Genomic DNA, 15,844 nt, shown 5'->3' with positions numbered 1-15,844 from the left:
ATTTATAATTAATATAGCCAATAGTATTAGAGTAGGGAGGTAATTAGAATTCTTACCAGAACAATCACTGTATCCTGGAAAGTCATGCATTGTCCACATCAACACTGCTTTTAAGTCGAAGTGTCGAGAGGAGGGAGGCCTACTAATGTCCACCACCGCAACACCTCTCCATAGTTCCTCCAACTCATCAATCAACGGTTCGAGATAAACATCCATATGCTTGACTTTACGTTTCCCTAGAACTAGAAGGGATAACATAAGATGTCCCTTCTTGATCGCCATTGATGGTGGAAGGTTGTAATTCACCAACACAACTGGCCACACGCTGTATGCGGTGCTTTTGAAACCAAATGGATTCACTCCATCCATACCTAGGCCAAGTCTCAAGTTTCTGGACTCTGTTTTAAAGCTGGGCCACTCATCTTCAATATGCTCCAAGCAGGAGTGTCTGCGGGAATTCTCCACATGCCATCATCCGATCGATGTGAGGAATGCCATGACATGAGCTCTGCTATGGATTTGCACTTGAACATGTGTTTGATGCGAGGAATTATAGGAAAGTGTCACAAGACTTTACAAGGTACATCAAAACTCTTCACATCTGTTCTATAACTTGCTTCACCACAAGTGGGATAATGTCGAGCCTCCTTATGCATCCCACGAAAGAGAATGCAATCATTGACGCATGCATGTATGCGATCATAATCCAATCCTCCAAGAGATGTCACATAGTGTCTCGCTATGTCTCTTGAGGTGGGTAGTCTATTTCCCTGCATCCAATATCATCAATTAGTCCTAAATCCTAAACCTTAAACCACTAATTCAAATTTGCAAGTTAGAATGCTTACTTCAATAATGCGTCAAGACTTGCATTGCTCCATCCATAAACTGTTTGTATATTGAGTAGTTCAAGTGAAGCACGTAAAATAGAGAATGTGTACCCTTCAAAAACCGGTGTCGATGAAACCTTGTAAAGATGCTCTTGTTCCATATCATCGTCGTCCATACCTTTGGGATCATCCTTAAAAAGATTCCGCACCATATCATCAAACACTTCCTCTTCCACAACTTCGTGGGGTGTAGGGCTATTGTCATCCCTTTCCCACTCATCTTTGACAATAGATCCCGAAGCTCCAGCATCATCTCGTCGACGCTTTGCATGCTCTCGCCGCGCATAGGGTACCATGTTAGGGTGTGGTACTGCATCCTGCTTCAATTAGAGTTTATATATTATAACTCCATTAATTTAATTTGGATACCATGAGTCATTTGAATACCATCAGTTTACATCTACTCACCTCTAAACCTGTTTGATTCCATTCTCCATACATGGAGATGTGATTTAAGGTAATTCGATGTGCTCGTACAATGCATCCTTGACATTGATTACACATACATTTGATCCGTTGTCCCAACCACACATCGCGATTACGATGATGCATTGTCTCATCTTCCCCAGAACTGCTTGAGGAGGTTGATGACATCCTATGTACAAACCAGAAAACACAAAATCATGCCAATGTTTTTAATGAAAGTATAAAAATCGCGTGTATAAATGCGGCTATTTTCCAAAAATTGCATGTATTAACGTGGCTATTTCCTAAAAATCGCGTGTATAAACGCGGGTACTTCTTGAAAATCGCGTGTATAAATGCGGCTAATTTATCATACACATGAAAATACACGCGTTTCTACACATTGTCGTGACGTGAGCGGTATTGTTGGGAAAGTACGAGACTTCTGGCTGTGAGAGTAGCTTTAAATCCAGTAAGAAAACACAAACACATAGCTCTTCAAGGAGCATAAGACATCTCCATTTTTGATGAAATATACATGTGCCAATTCACTTTAATACATCCCCAAATTTAGCTTGATGTGTGTCAAGAGCATGTTCAGTTCCAAGCATAGATCTCCTGACTCCTTTTTCCAAATGCCTCAAACCAATCACATGTAGGCATAACACATTCTACAAATGATTTCCATATACATGTGACCATTCACATCACATATTTCATATATTGCCAACTCCATCATTTCAAGATATCTCTTGATTTCATGAAAACCTGCTTTTCAGATTCCAACAACTCACAAAGCAAAAGATGACATATGGCATATGTACAACATATTCATGTGATTTTAGAAAACTCCATGTCTAGCAATCCAAAATCCAACCGAGTAGAAAATAAAATCCAAATTCCAGGAATCTTTGTATTTTGATGCCTTCTTATTCCAAGACTCTCCAAAACAACAAAAAAAAAACTACCCAAAGTCTTTCCTAAAAGCCTTAAAGGGGTAGTGTATTTATCCCAGGGCTATACGATTTTTTTGGAAATTGTAAGTAACAAAAACAACTAGAATACTTATCTTTGAGTAAAAAAAAAGAAGCGAATGCTCAAATTTTTACTTTTTCCTTACTTCGCTTCACTGCAGTATGCACCCAAACCTGTATTCATCATGTATAGTAGGATTTTTGAAGATCATCTCCCTCAATAGCGCTTCATTTCTCCTTTAATTCTAACCCCAAGATGCCCTTTACAGTAGCCGTTCTTAAGATTTTTGAATCACTGGTCAATTTCTGCTCTGGTTCTCCTTTTCCTGCTCACACCCTCTGATATATGCTGTTTTTTTGGTTTTTCTCTCTTTCCCTGCAAGAGATTCGGGCTCCTTCGCCTTTTCAGCTAAAATTTTGAGTTTCCCCTGATTCGAATACACTGCGCCTCCTTTTTTTTAGGTTATTAATCGGAAATTTCCTCTTTCGCATGCCACGCAAGCTGCCACCTTGCGTCTGCGCTAAGGTGCAGCTGAAGTCCTCTCTGATCACCACCCTTAGTAGACTCACATGCTATGCTGGAGCCATAGTGTAGGCAGGCACAATCCAGCCATACCTGCGAAGGTTGTCTGCAATCTCATACTCATCGTGTTCGCTCTTGTCCTTGAGAGAGAATGCCACCACTGGCACGCCCCCTCCTTTGACAAAATATCAAACCTCCCAATCTTGAGAATCCCGTCACACAACATCTTGGCATTGGAACGGCAATTGTCCATTATACTCTTGTAACCCTCAAACTCTAGACAGATGAGTTGATAGTACTGTGCAATGATTTGGCTAGCTCCTTTGGAGAAATTGAGAGTGAAGGTGAGCTGGTCTGCCCCAAGGTAGTTCACGTGGAAGATGAGCTCCTCTGGCAGGTCTTTCTTGCTCTTCCATATTACCCACCCAATCCCTACATACACGAGGCCATACTTGTGACCACTCACATCGATGCTCCTCACACATGGTAACCTAAAATCCCACTCTATCTCCGGGTACAAAAATGGTACCACAAAACCACCGCTGGTCGCATCCTTATGAATTGGAGTGTCCCATCCTGTTTCCTTGTTCTTTTTCTCAAGCAGATCATTCAAACGCTTCACATCTTCAAACTCCCCATTGTATGTGGAACCTAGAATCGTGCACACACAGATGGTGTTCTCATTCACTAGCTGGACTGCCTTCTCAGGATCCATCACATAGTATCCATCTCTCAGCCTTGTTCTTAATTCTGGGTGGTGGAAATGAAAGCCACCACCCAAGACCTTTCCCTCCATTAGCTTCATCATTGCCTTATTAATGCCCAGGCCAACCCCTAGCCTCCAACAGTGCATCTCATCATACAAAACCAGAGCCTCCTTGTTTTGCTCATTCCGAGTAAGAACAAAAATCATGGCATTCCAAGACACGATATCTCAAAAGGGCATTCTTCAAAACCAATCCTTACATCATACATGCTCTCACATTTCCATACATGTTGAGAAGGGTGTTCCCTACTACAAGGTCTACCATAAGCATAAAACTCCATAACTCACACCACACTCATGTACAGAGGCTTCGAGACCTGGCTCAGCCTCAGCTCGTCTTATTGAACCTCATTTACAATATGAACATATGTACTTAGGCATCATATAATGACTCAAGTCATGACACTTAATCCCATGCATCTGGATTTGCATTTAATGGCCTCATATGCATGGTTTCACACCATAGACGTGCCATGGCACGACACCCACCCCCTCTAAACCTGCACATCCTCTAGTATGTGCCAAATCATCATCAAGATCCACATATATCTGGATGTCGTCTTCATCTTCTACATTATCAAGGAGATCATCCTCTTCCTCTTCAGCCATATCCATGCTATCACTATCAAGCCTCTCATCCTGAGTCTCTTGTGAATCAAAAGGATCACTGTCATGCCTTCTTTTAAACATCTTGATCCTTTTGCCTGCCTACAAGATTCTTTATCTCTGTTCCATCAAGCTCACACAGGGTATACGTGGCATTTCCATGCACATGTTTGACAATGTAAGGGCCAAACCATCTTTTTGCAAACTTTCTTTGAACAGTGAACTGGTTGTCAAGGCTACTATCATACATTAGGACCCAATCAACTTCTTCAATAGGTTTTGGCCGGAGTCTGTGTCTTCTATCAAATCTTTCTTTATTTTTCAACCTTGCATCTTTCAAACGAGCTTTAGCAAGCTCTACATCTTCAGGCCTCCTCTCCAGCTGCCTTATTCGCAATGCAAGGAGGTCTTCCCTATTCAATCCTTCCACCCACAGGGTAATACATTCCAAGTTGGAACTACTTCTTCAACTGGCATTACTGGCTTCTGACCATATATTAATTCTGCAGGCATGTATCCTGTCACCACCCACTGAGCTATGAGTTGTATGGTCAGCCCACAAAGCATATGGTAGCAACCTTGGCCACTCTCATACTCTTCCTTTGCATGCCTTAGCCAAAGCTTTAATGATTGGAGGATGTCCTCGCTCACTTTTACCATTGCCCTCAGGGTTGTAAGCACATGTTAGGGCCAATTTGATGCCAATTCTAGAGAAGAATTCCTTTGCGTCTTCAACATCTAGCTCACCTCTGTCAGCTGTTATTTTGCCAACACAACCATACCGGCAAATCACATCTTCCAAGAGAAATTTGCATACTGTTTTCGTACTCTTTGTTCTAAGAGCACGCCCTTCCACCTGATTTGTCAAATCTTCTCTTGCAAGTGCTATATACCGCATCTGCCAAATTCCCAAAGGCATTGTAACTAGATCCACTACCCATTTGTAGTGCATGGCAGGTGGGTAGGTTGGTTGCAAGCCATCACGATGTCGCACATTTGAGTACATTTGACATACCATGCATGTTTCCACATATTGGGAAATATCCTTGTACATTCCTTTCCACCAATATCTTTCCTTTATTTTGGTAAAGGTGGCCCACACACTTCGATGTCCAGCCCAGAGACTCTCATGGAATTCTTTCATGAGCTCTCCTTGAGTTTCTTTATCACATATGACTCTCTGTGGCATAGCATTCCTCTGCTTAGGATGCTTCCATAGGTACCCATCCTTTAGAAAATACCCATATGCTTTTCTGCAGATCCTCTTAAATTCTGAGTCAGACCAATTTTCCTGTCTTGTCAAAGTACTCAAGTATTGACCAATAAGCAACAAATCTCCTTTATACATTTCCTCACTAAAAGACTCAAGTGCATTTGATAAGCAAGTATGGTCCCCTTTTGCATATGCAGTAGTATAGAATCTTGTACCTACATCATCAATGTCACTAATCATCCCTTCTTCATCTTCATACCTGGCTCTTGATAGCATATCTGCAACTGGGTTATCTTTTCCTGCAATATGCTCAAACTCAGGATTTAGTGACTTGATATAGGCAATCCACCTAAGCATAGCGATATCTGGAGTGGTGCAGCTTGCAATCATCCCAAGGAGTGGCAAGAAATCAGTTTCCACAAGTACAGATGCCCCAATAAGATATGCTTTTTTATATTTTAGAGCAGTGACTATTCCCCATAACTCCCTCTTGATCTGCGGATATTTTCACTGACGAATGCTTAATACCTTTGCTCCAAATCTGATTACATATCTGTGATCATCCTCATCATCTTGCCCTACTGCCCATCTGTGATCATCCTCATCATCTTGCCCTACTACCCATCCTATCCCAGTAGGACTAGTATCAACTGTAACAATCACAGGCCTGCTACACTCATAATCTGCCTTCCTTAGAGTAGGTGATGATTGGAGCAGATATTTCAACTTCCGCATAGCTTTAGTATGTGCTGCACTCCATAAAAATTTTTGATTTTTCCTCAAAAGTTGATAAAGAGGATCTGCTACATGTGCATAATGTGGGATCCATATAACATAAAAGATACATGCACCAAGAAATCTCCTCAGCTCTATAACATTAATGCATATCTCTTTCATTCTTTGTATTGCAGCTATCTTGGCTGGACAAGGTCGGCATCCATTAGTACTACAAAGATGCCCCACGATTAGCACTTCACCAACCCCAAATACTGATTTCGATCCAGACAAAGTAAGATTCACCTCTTCAAGCCTGGATAGAATCATATCACAATCTTTTATATGATTTACCACAAACTTGCGGCACCCCTTCGAATCCAAATCCCCATCTTTATCTTTCTCATCACAGCCTTTTATTGGCACATCATCCAAAAAAGGCATAATTATTTGTGGTATAAAGTCTCGTAAGACTTTATTCATTCCATTCATCATATGCGCCACTGAGTTGGTGGCTCCCTATGGTAAGGTACACATTCTTACCAATCCCAAAGGAGTTTTCATTGTGGTCAAGTCCCTGCTTTGTATATCCAGCTGAAAGTGATCATATCCCGAATACAGATCACCCATAGAGTATATAGCTTTCCCTGCAAATGCTTCTGCAAACTCGTCCACAATCGGACCTGCTCCCACATTCCTGATTGTGACCTTGTTTACACGTTGCATGTCTTGAATGAAGCGCAATGTTCCATTTTTCTTTGGCACGGTAAACCATCTATTGGAATATGGAGCGCATGATGGCTCCAAAATTCCCATCTTGATCTTTTCTTTTAGTAATTCCATCAGCTTTGGCAAGAGAGCCTTTGGTACTGGAATCGGCCGCCCGCAGGTTCTAGGACACATGTGGAACAATGAAGATCACCATTGGTGCTATTATGCTTGGATCAACACAGCCTATCTCATGCGGCTGAAAAGCAAAGGCCTTCCCATGTTTTACAAGCATCTCCTCAAAGCATTTCCTTTCAACTGGCAACAGAAAATCCTTTTCACCAATCTTCAGCTCTTTTAGGGTTTCTTGTGTAAACTTATGCCCAATTTTCTTTGGATCTCTGAGATTCGGTTGCATAGAGGCTTCATCTAATTTCTCCTTGCTTCTTGGTGGCAAGGGCAAGGCAACTGGTTTCACCTTCTTTGCAACCGTTTTATACTTTGTATCAACATGAGCATCCATCTCACAATTCATGTTTTTACATTCCATCCCCTCAAATTCCCGGATTATATCATACATCCCACAGATGACACCTCTATCATCTCATTTCCACCCTGTAAGCATGCTCTTTCCATAGCAAAAAGTACACCCATAGTATCCACAAATGACACCTCATCAAGCACCCCTGAAATAAACTCATTCTTCTCCAAAAGACCACACTGCTCAAGACTTTTTTGTTTATTTTGTACATGTCGACGCATGCCACACTTCAAATCCTTGCTTTTTACAAAGACCAGTGACCCATAGCTAGAAAATCCTTGAAAATTTGCTGAAAAGTTATTTACATTGATTGAGTCCTGCGAGAACTCATTTTCCCTTGTACCATTGGAATCCCGCTTTACAATGGCACCTGGCCAAAATCCCTCATCTCCCTTTAGTTCATGAATTCTCTGTTTATCTTTGGGAGTGACTGTGCTCGAAGAGACTCACGGTTCCTTTCATGGTTAATACAAACTGTCAAAAACTGAACAGCTTTCTTGCCATCTTTACTCCTTATTCTTGCATATGCTGAGCCATCATCCAAAACTTTTGTTTCCATCCTCACAGCTGTAATGTAGGGTTGCCCAAGGATAAGGGGATACGATGACATCTCCTGAACAAAGAAGTTCTGATCATCTTTCACATCCCCTATAGTTACCCTTACATTTGGACAGGCTGCATAGAGCTCTCCAGATGAGTTATTAGCTGCTTTAATCATCCACCCATGATCTACATCCATTGGCCACTTACATTTGTTGTAGAGATTTTTAGCCATAAGATTTATTTCAGACCCATGGTCGATTAGAGCGACATACGGCTCTTCCAAGTCACCTATCTTGACAAGGGTTTCAGTGGTGGCCCTTGCCCAATGGCTCCTGGAGTAATGACTCTTTGTAAGAACTTCTTTTTCATCATCCTCATCCACAAAGTGCACTTGTCGTGCCCCTTCAGCAGAGTGATTACATTCCACCACATTCTCTCTCTCTTCCCTTTGTTGTACCTGTACTCCATGAGTCTTGGAAGTGCTTGCCTCCCCTTGTGATGGAATAGATTCAATTATGGACTGCCTTTTCCTTCGTATAATATCAATTATCTCATCATGGAATTCTTTCTTTGTAATCCCCAAGACTTCCCCTAGTGTAAATTCCACCCTGCTATTTAGAATCCTCTCTTCAAGCACCTTTTTGAGATCTATTGCGGCTTCAATATCAGATTGAAGCTTGTAGAGTGGACTTTTCCCTTTACCCTTCTCCTTCTCATGCTTCATTTTTTTTGGCACTTCTTCCATTGATACTTCCTGTGGAGGTCTGCTATGCGGTGGAGGCATATGTGATGGCCCAGGATCTTTCTTTTCACTACCACGAGTGACCCTTTTTTATGGCCCTCCTTCCTCATTTTCCCTCTTACGCTTTTCCTCTACCTGTGCCTCATTATTCTGGCATTTTGCAATGTAGGCATGAACAGATAAAGAATCCATAGTCTCTTCCCAGCCAGTCTCAAGACGTATACAGTCACCTGCCTCATGCAAAGCCTGCTTAGACACTTTCTTTGACGCAATTAGTTCCATTGTTGATGGCCAAAAATCTTCATTCTCATAATCTTCATCATTCTCAAATTCCTGCTTTGATTGGCCAACCTTTAACCTATAGGTTGCTGCCTCAACCATAGAGATGGCATGGCTAGCAGCCATATCCTCAACCAGCTTTTTCATCCCTCCTTTCCCAAAGTTTGTGCTTAATGGAAGACCAGTCTCTGTAAGGTGGATTTTCCCATCTTTGAAAAACACAAGTTGATTTCTGAGGGCTTCCTTATAGCTAGCACAGTCTTTCTTTGCATGTTCTGGGTCATCACACCATATACATCTGAATGTAAATCCTTCTTTGTTTTGAGGCCTTTGCATAGAAGCCTGCCCTAATGGTAGCCCTTTTTCTTCAATCCTAGACATCTTCAATTTTAGGTCTCGCATGCCCTTAATAAGCTCATCCATCGGCCCTTCTACCTTTGGGATTGCAGCAGAGCTGGTTTTGGTAGATTCTAAGGGGTAACAACAGTTATAGGAGTTACCGAGCTCATCACCATTTTATCCCTCCTTCGCTGCCGCTTTGCTAGCACGGTGACCGCATCCTCGACATCATTCTAATCATTCTTTAGCCCCTGCTCTGTATCCTTATCCTCAAGGAGAATTTCCAGTTTTCCTTGGAGATCTTTCCCAGCTGCTTGTAAGAAGAGCTCTGTTTTTTCCCTATCCAAGGTTGTGCACTCAATCCTTGACAGCTGGGCATAACGCTTCTCAAACTCTCTTAGCAACTCTGTTTGGCAGAAATTCCCATTTTGGGTTTTGTGACCCATTCCAAGAAAGTTCGTTTGGTCACCCGCTCGGAATCCTCCATGAAATAATCATCCTTCAAAGCAAGCTTGAACTCCTCCCAATTTATGCCACCATGTGCTGCCTGTAATCCTCTTATGCGCTCTCTTATTTCACGAACACATACCAGCTCAAAGCTTCGAACCATATCCTCCTTAGTCACCCTGTTTAGCTCCATTTCCTTTGTGTAATTGCGCAGATACTTTGTGATGTCCTTACCATCAAACTGATCTACCTTTTTCACAATTGACTGCAGTGCTTTAGTCGTGGAAATTTGCCCCCTCTCAGTAGCTTGCTGCTGTTGCATATATATAGTAAACATCTGAAACATTTGCATAACCCCGGGGTCAAAATGAACCCCCTGTCCCTCAGGATTCTCAGCCATAGCTTCTCTGTGTATTTCACCACACTCTCACCCCAGCAGTTTCACGTCGGGTTCACCAAAAAGCCTGTCGTGACGTGAGCGGTATTGCTGGGAAAGTACGAGACTTCTGGCTGTGAGAGTAGCTTTAAATACAGCAAGAAAACACAAACACATAGCTCTTCAAGGAGCATAAGACATCTCCATTTTTTATGAAATATACATGTGCCAATTCACTTTAATACATCCCCAAATTTAGCTTGATGATTGCACATAAATTGTGTGTCAAGAGCATGTCCAGTTCCAAGCATAGATCTCCTGACTCCTTTTTCCAAATGCCTCAAACCAATCACATGTAGGCATAACACATTCTACAAATGATTTCCATACACATGTGACCATTCACATCACATATTTCATATATTGCCAACTCCATCATTTCAAGATATCTCTTGATTTCATGAAAACCTGCTTTTCAGATTCCAACAACTCACAAAGTGCTCAAAAGATGACATATGGCATATGTACAACATATTCATGTGATTTTAGAAAACTCCATGTCTAGCAATCCAAAATCCAACCGAGTAGAAAATAAAATCCAAATTCCAGGAATCTTTGTATTTTGATGCCTTCTTATTCCAAGACTCTCCAAAACAACCAAAAAAAAAACTACCCAAAGTCTTCCCCAAAAGCCTTAAAGGGGTAGTGTATTTATCCCAGGGCTATACGATTTTTTTGGAAATTGTAAGTAACAAAAACAACTAGAATACTTATCTTTGAGTAAAAAAAAAGAAGCGAATGCTCAAATTTTTGCTTTTTCCTTACTTCGCTTCACTGTAGTATGCACCCAAACCAGTATTCATCATGTATAGTAGGATTTTTGAAGATCATCTCCCTCAATAGCGCTTCATTTCTCCTTTAATTCTAACCCCAAGATGCCCTTTACAGTAGCCGTTCTTAAGATTTTTGAATCACTGGTCAATTTCTGCTCTGGTTCTCCTTTTCCTGCTCACACCCTCTAATATATGTCGTTTTTTTGGTTTTTCTCTCTTTCCCCGCAAGAGATTCGGGCTCCTTCCCCTTTTGCAGCTAAAATTTCGAGTTTCCCCCGATTCGAATACACTGCGCCTCCTTTTTGTTAGCTTATTAATCGGAAATTTCCTCTTTCGCATGCCACGCAAGCTGCCACCTTGCGTCTGCGCTAAGGTGTAGCTGAAGTCCTCTCTGATCACCACCCTTAGTAGACTCACATGCTATGCATCCGCCGGAGCCATAGTGTAGGTAGGCACAATCCAGCCATACCTGCGAAGGTTGTCTGCAATCTCATACTCATCATGTTCGCTCTTGTCCTTGAGAGAGAATGCCACCACTGGCACGCCCACCTCCTTTGACAAAATATCAAACCTCCCAATCTTGAGAATCCCGTCACACAACATCTTGGCATTGGAACGGCAATTGTCCATTATACTCTTGTAACCCTCAAACTCTAGACGGATGAGCTGATAGTACTGTGCAATGATTTGGCTAGCTCCTTTGGAGAAATTGAGAGTGAAGGTGAGCTGGTCTGCCCCAAGGTAGTTCACGTGGAAGATGAGCTCCTCTGGGGTGGCAGGTCTTTCTTGCTCTTCCATATTACCCACCCAATCCCTACGTACACGAGGCCATACTTGTGACCACTCACATCGATGCTCCTCACACATGGTAACCTAAAATCCCACTCTATCTCCGGGTACAAAAATGGTACCACAAAACCACTGCTGGCCGCATCCACATGAATTGGAGTGTCCCATCCTGTTTCCTTGTTCTTTTTCTCAAGCAGATCATTCAAACGCTTCACGTCTTCAAACTCCCCATTGTATGTGGAACCTAGAATCGTGCACACACAGATGGTGTTCTCATTCACTAGCTGGACTGCCTTCTCAGGATCCATCACATAGTATCCATCTCTCAGCCTTGTTCTTAATTCTGGGTGGTGGAAATGAAAGCCACCACCCAAGACCTTTCCCTCCATTAGCTTCATCATTGCCTTATTAATGCCCAGGCCAACCCCCAGCCTCCAACAGTGCATCTTATCATACAAAACCAGAGCCTCCTTGTTTTGCTCATTCCGAGTAAGAACAGAAATCATGGCATTCCAAGACACGATATCTCAAAAGGGCATTCTTCAAAACCAATCCTTACATCATACATGCTCTCACATTTCCATACATGTTGAGAAGGGTGTTCCCTACTACAAGGTCTACCATAAGCGTAAAACTCCATAACTCACACCACACTCATGTACAGAGGCTTCGAGACCTGGCTCAGCCTTAGCTCGTCTTATTGAACCTCATTTACAATATGAACATATGTACTTAGGCATCATATAATGACTCAAGTCATGACACTTAATCCCATGCATCTGGATTTGCATTTAATGGCCTCATATGCATGGTTTCACACCATAGACGTGCCATGGCACGACACCGCGAGGCGAACTCTTTAAACTAAAAATAGCTCGCCTTCCCCAAATAAACATTTTGAACTAACATATCTGCCCTCTTTCATTTTCACCTCTTTCAACAGACATTAATAACGCAAGGAGGGAGCAGAGAAGGAGCACACACGGGTGAAGGAAATCGACCAAGAAAGAAGACTCACTTTTTCAGAGGTGAGTCAGTTTGTCCTTTGCCTTGTCTCCTTCCTCAGATTTGTTTATGCTATTTTGTCTTTGCTTTTTGGGTTTGTCTCTGTCCTTTTGCTTCTGTGGTCGCGATTTTTGGTGAACGAAACTGACAGGGGCGACAGTGGGTCTTTTATAAGGACACATTGTCAGAGGTCGGTCGCTTTCGAAATTTTTTTTGAACAGGTCGCGTGTAAAAACGCGTGTATAAATGCGTGTATCCTGTCTGCACAGACTGTTCACACAGATATACACGTGTTTCTGGACGGGTGTATACACGCGTTTGTGGCTGGGTGTATACACGCGTTTCTGGACCAGTGTATACACGAGACTGTGTTTCCTGTTTCTATGGTTTGCAGGCTGATAGGTGACTTGAATGATGATATTTGTGTGAGTCAAGAGACAGCCCATGATGTACATGAGGATTATTTTTACAGATTCTTTATGGATATTCCAGGTTCTTCATCTGATCCATTTACATACTCTAATGGAGATGCTAAATCATTTTGGGCGCCATCTTGGTCCAGTTGAGCTTACAGAGTACATGTATGCCCATCCCCCTCCTTCCATGCTTGGTGTCTATACCCCTACCGCAAGTATCCAGGGCACTCCACTGCCGTCTATGCCTACGAGTCTGACGAGACGGCATGCAGCTTCTCCTCTTCCACGCCCACCGAGGAGACATACCTCGTCCCAGACACACTCACGCACACCCTCCCAAGCACCGTCATGTCAGGGCTCACAGCCACCATCACGTACTCCCTCAGAGCCACCGTCACGTCAGGGCTCACAGCCACTATCACGTAGACAATCCCCTAGTCGTGACTCCACCCGCAGCAGTAGGAAGAGTGGGAGTGGAGGATGCGACGGGTGCTTTGGTGGGGGAGGTAGTAGGGCACGCGGTGAGAGAGGAGATAGAGGGAGAAGAGTTAAAGGAGACAGTTCGGAAGAGGAGGAGATGAGAGAGGTGGAGGGAGTGATCTGCTATGATGTGACACGGATAGGGGCGGGATAGTGATGGATGCGAGGGGGAGGGAGGTAATGGAGTACATGCGTGGGGTAGTATCAAACTTCTATAGAAATTGTTTTATTAAATTTAAAGATCAAAATAGCCGATTAGTTGGGGAGGTGATAGAGGCTCTACATAGTCGGTACCCCAATCCCCCACATGCTACATTCTCGGATGTATGGGGAAGGACGCGAATAAGGGAGATCTTAAGTAATAAAAGATCTCACCTTAAAAAACTCACGTACGATGATGGGCTAAATGTAGCTGTGGGTGGCTATCCTGCCGAGAAACTACCACTGCGCACAAACGCGAGTGGAAGGAGGCAAAGAAACGAGCAGAGGGTGGCATGAAGAGCAGGCAGCATGTGGAGGCACGACGGATGTAGATGGAGACCATTGGATCTTCGCATTTCGGATCTATCGACATCGAGTCATGGAAGGCAGAGTTCATAAGTATCTTGCCACTTTATTTGATTGTTTACTTAATTCATTGATTCTATGATTGTTTTAATCTTATAAATTGTGTTGATTATGATACAGCGGGACGGGTTACAGCAGGGAGGAAGCCCACAACCCACGATACTACGTATGCTCGCCGGCATAGCAGACGTGACACGTGGGCCATCTTCAGAGCCGAGGGACGTATTACGGACGTGCAGTTTGAGATGGCCATGAGACCATACGGTCGACAGGTACTTAAAAACTCAAAACGAATGATTTTGGTTTATTGAATTACATATATATGTACTTATATACTATATATTACTTGAACAGGCACAAGCTGTTGATGATCCACCCGCCGCCACTGCAGAGGGTGAACGTGAGCACTACTCATGAGACATTCTGACCGATGTGAGCTCATCTGAGCATGGAGGGAGCACCGAGTCATCATCTGGGTCTGTGTAGTACTCAGACTTATAGTATCACATTCCATATTGAGGATGTGGTTGTATATTTTTTTTGTAAACTGAAGCCATGGGCTACTTCGACATATGGACTCCCTTGTATATATGTGTGAAATTTTGATAGTAATATTGAATCGTGAATCGATAGTATTGCATTCATGTCTGTCTTGAATCGTGTATTGACAATGTATGCATTCATGTCGTTCTTGTCTTAATCTTTCTCGTGGATATGTTCTTCGTGGATGGTCCAATGTACCAAATAGCACTCTCTGGATTTTTTTTTTGCTCTCTGTTCGCGTGTATAAACGCGTCAGAATTGCAAAAAGTCACGTGTATATACGCGGATAATCTGTAAAATACGCGTGTATAAACGCGTCAAACTTGAGAAATACGCGTGTATAAGCGCATCTAAAGTCACAAAATGCGTGTATAGTCGCTTGTATCAGCGCATCTAAATGCAACTGGAACTGACAGAACGCGTGTATACGCCCGTGTATCAGCGCGTCTGAACAGTCCTATACACGCACTTTTACACGCATGTCTGTGGCCGCGATGATACACGCACTGATACACGGGCCCGTTACTTTTTTTCACAAGTCATTTTTAGCGGCTAGGAGCGCGGGTATAAGCCCGATCCCTTATAGCGCTTAGATTAAAGTGTAGGCACATCTTCTCCTCGCATGAATGTTAACCTGCTTGTGTAGCCAGGCAAAGACGTTAGTGAGGTCTGGAGTCAGTCCAAGGTATCTCTCCTACCATTGGGAAGCTGGAACTTGCCAGTTTGGAGAGAGTTATGGATGCTACCTAGTTTTGTGGACCCAGGCTAGTGCAGTGAATAAGTTCACCCTAGCGTGTAGACATCCCTCCAAGGAGCGTGAGGATTAAGCGACGGAGCTTGAGAGGGCGACATGCCGTCTTGAGTCCTCTCCGACTACCAATGACGAGGTGTATGTTCCCGTAGGGATTGCCTAGTCTATGGTACTGGAAGGCCGAATTCTAGATCATTGACGAGATAAAACATGGAATAAGAGAGCTTGGATCTAGCTATAGCTGGATTTGAACCTTTGTAATTGTTTTTAATTAAGTCCCTTGTTTTCTAGTATTGTTGTATTATTATTTTAATTTAAGTGGTTGTTCTAATAAACACCATGTAAGATCCCTAATTAATAAACTTGTCTATATATGTCACAAAGTGTGGTAAGA

At 42.8% G+C, this 15,844-nt stretch overlaps 2 pseudogenes; both read right to left on the bottom strand.

Annotated features, from left to right (window-relative positions):
• Positions 1 to 550: 550 nt before the first annotated feature.
• Positions 551 to 3,618, bottom strand: LOC147636937 (glutamate decarboxylase pseudogene; annotated as a pseudogene).
• A 7,701-nt stretch (positions 3,619 to 11,319) lies between these two features.
• LOC147636936 (glutamate decarboxylase pseudogene) lies at positions 11,320 to 12,066 on the bottom strand (annotated as a pseudogene).
• Between the last annotated feature and the right edge of the window lie 3,778 nt (positions 12,067 to 15,844).

This window comes from Cibotium barometz, chromosome 7 (assembly GCF_041138505.1).
Source record: "Cibotium barometz isolate CiBa-2024 chromosome 7, ASM4113850v1, whole genome shotgun sequence".
NCBI classification, from domain to species: Eukaryota; Viridiplantae; Streptophyta; class Polypodiopsida; order Cyatheales; family Cibotiaceae; genus Cibotium; species Cibotium barometz.
This window is presented reverse-complemented; position numbering and strand designations above follow the sequence as displayed.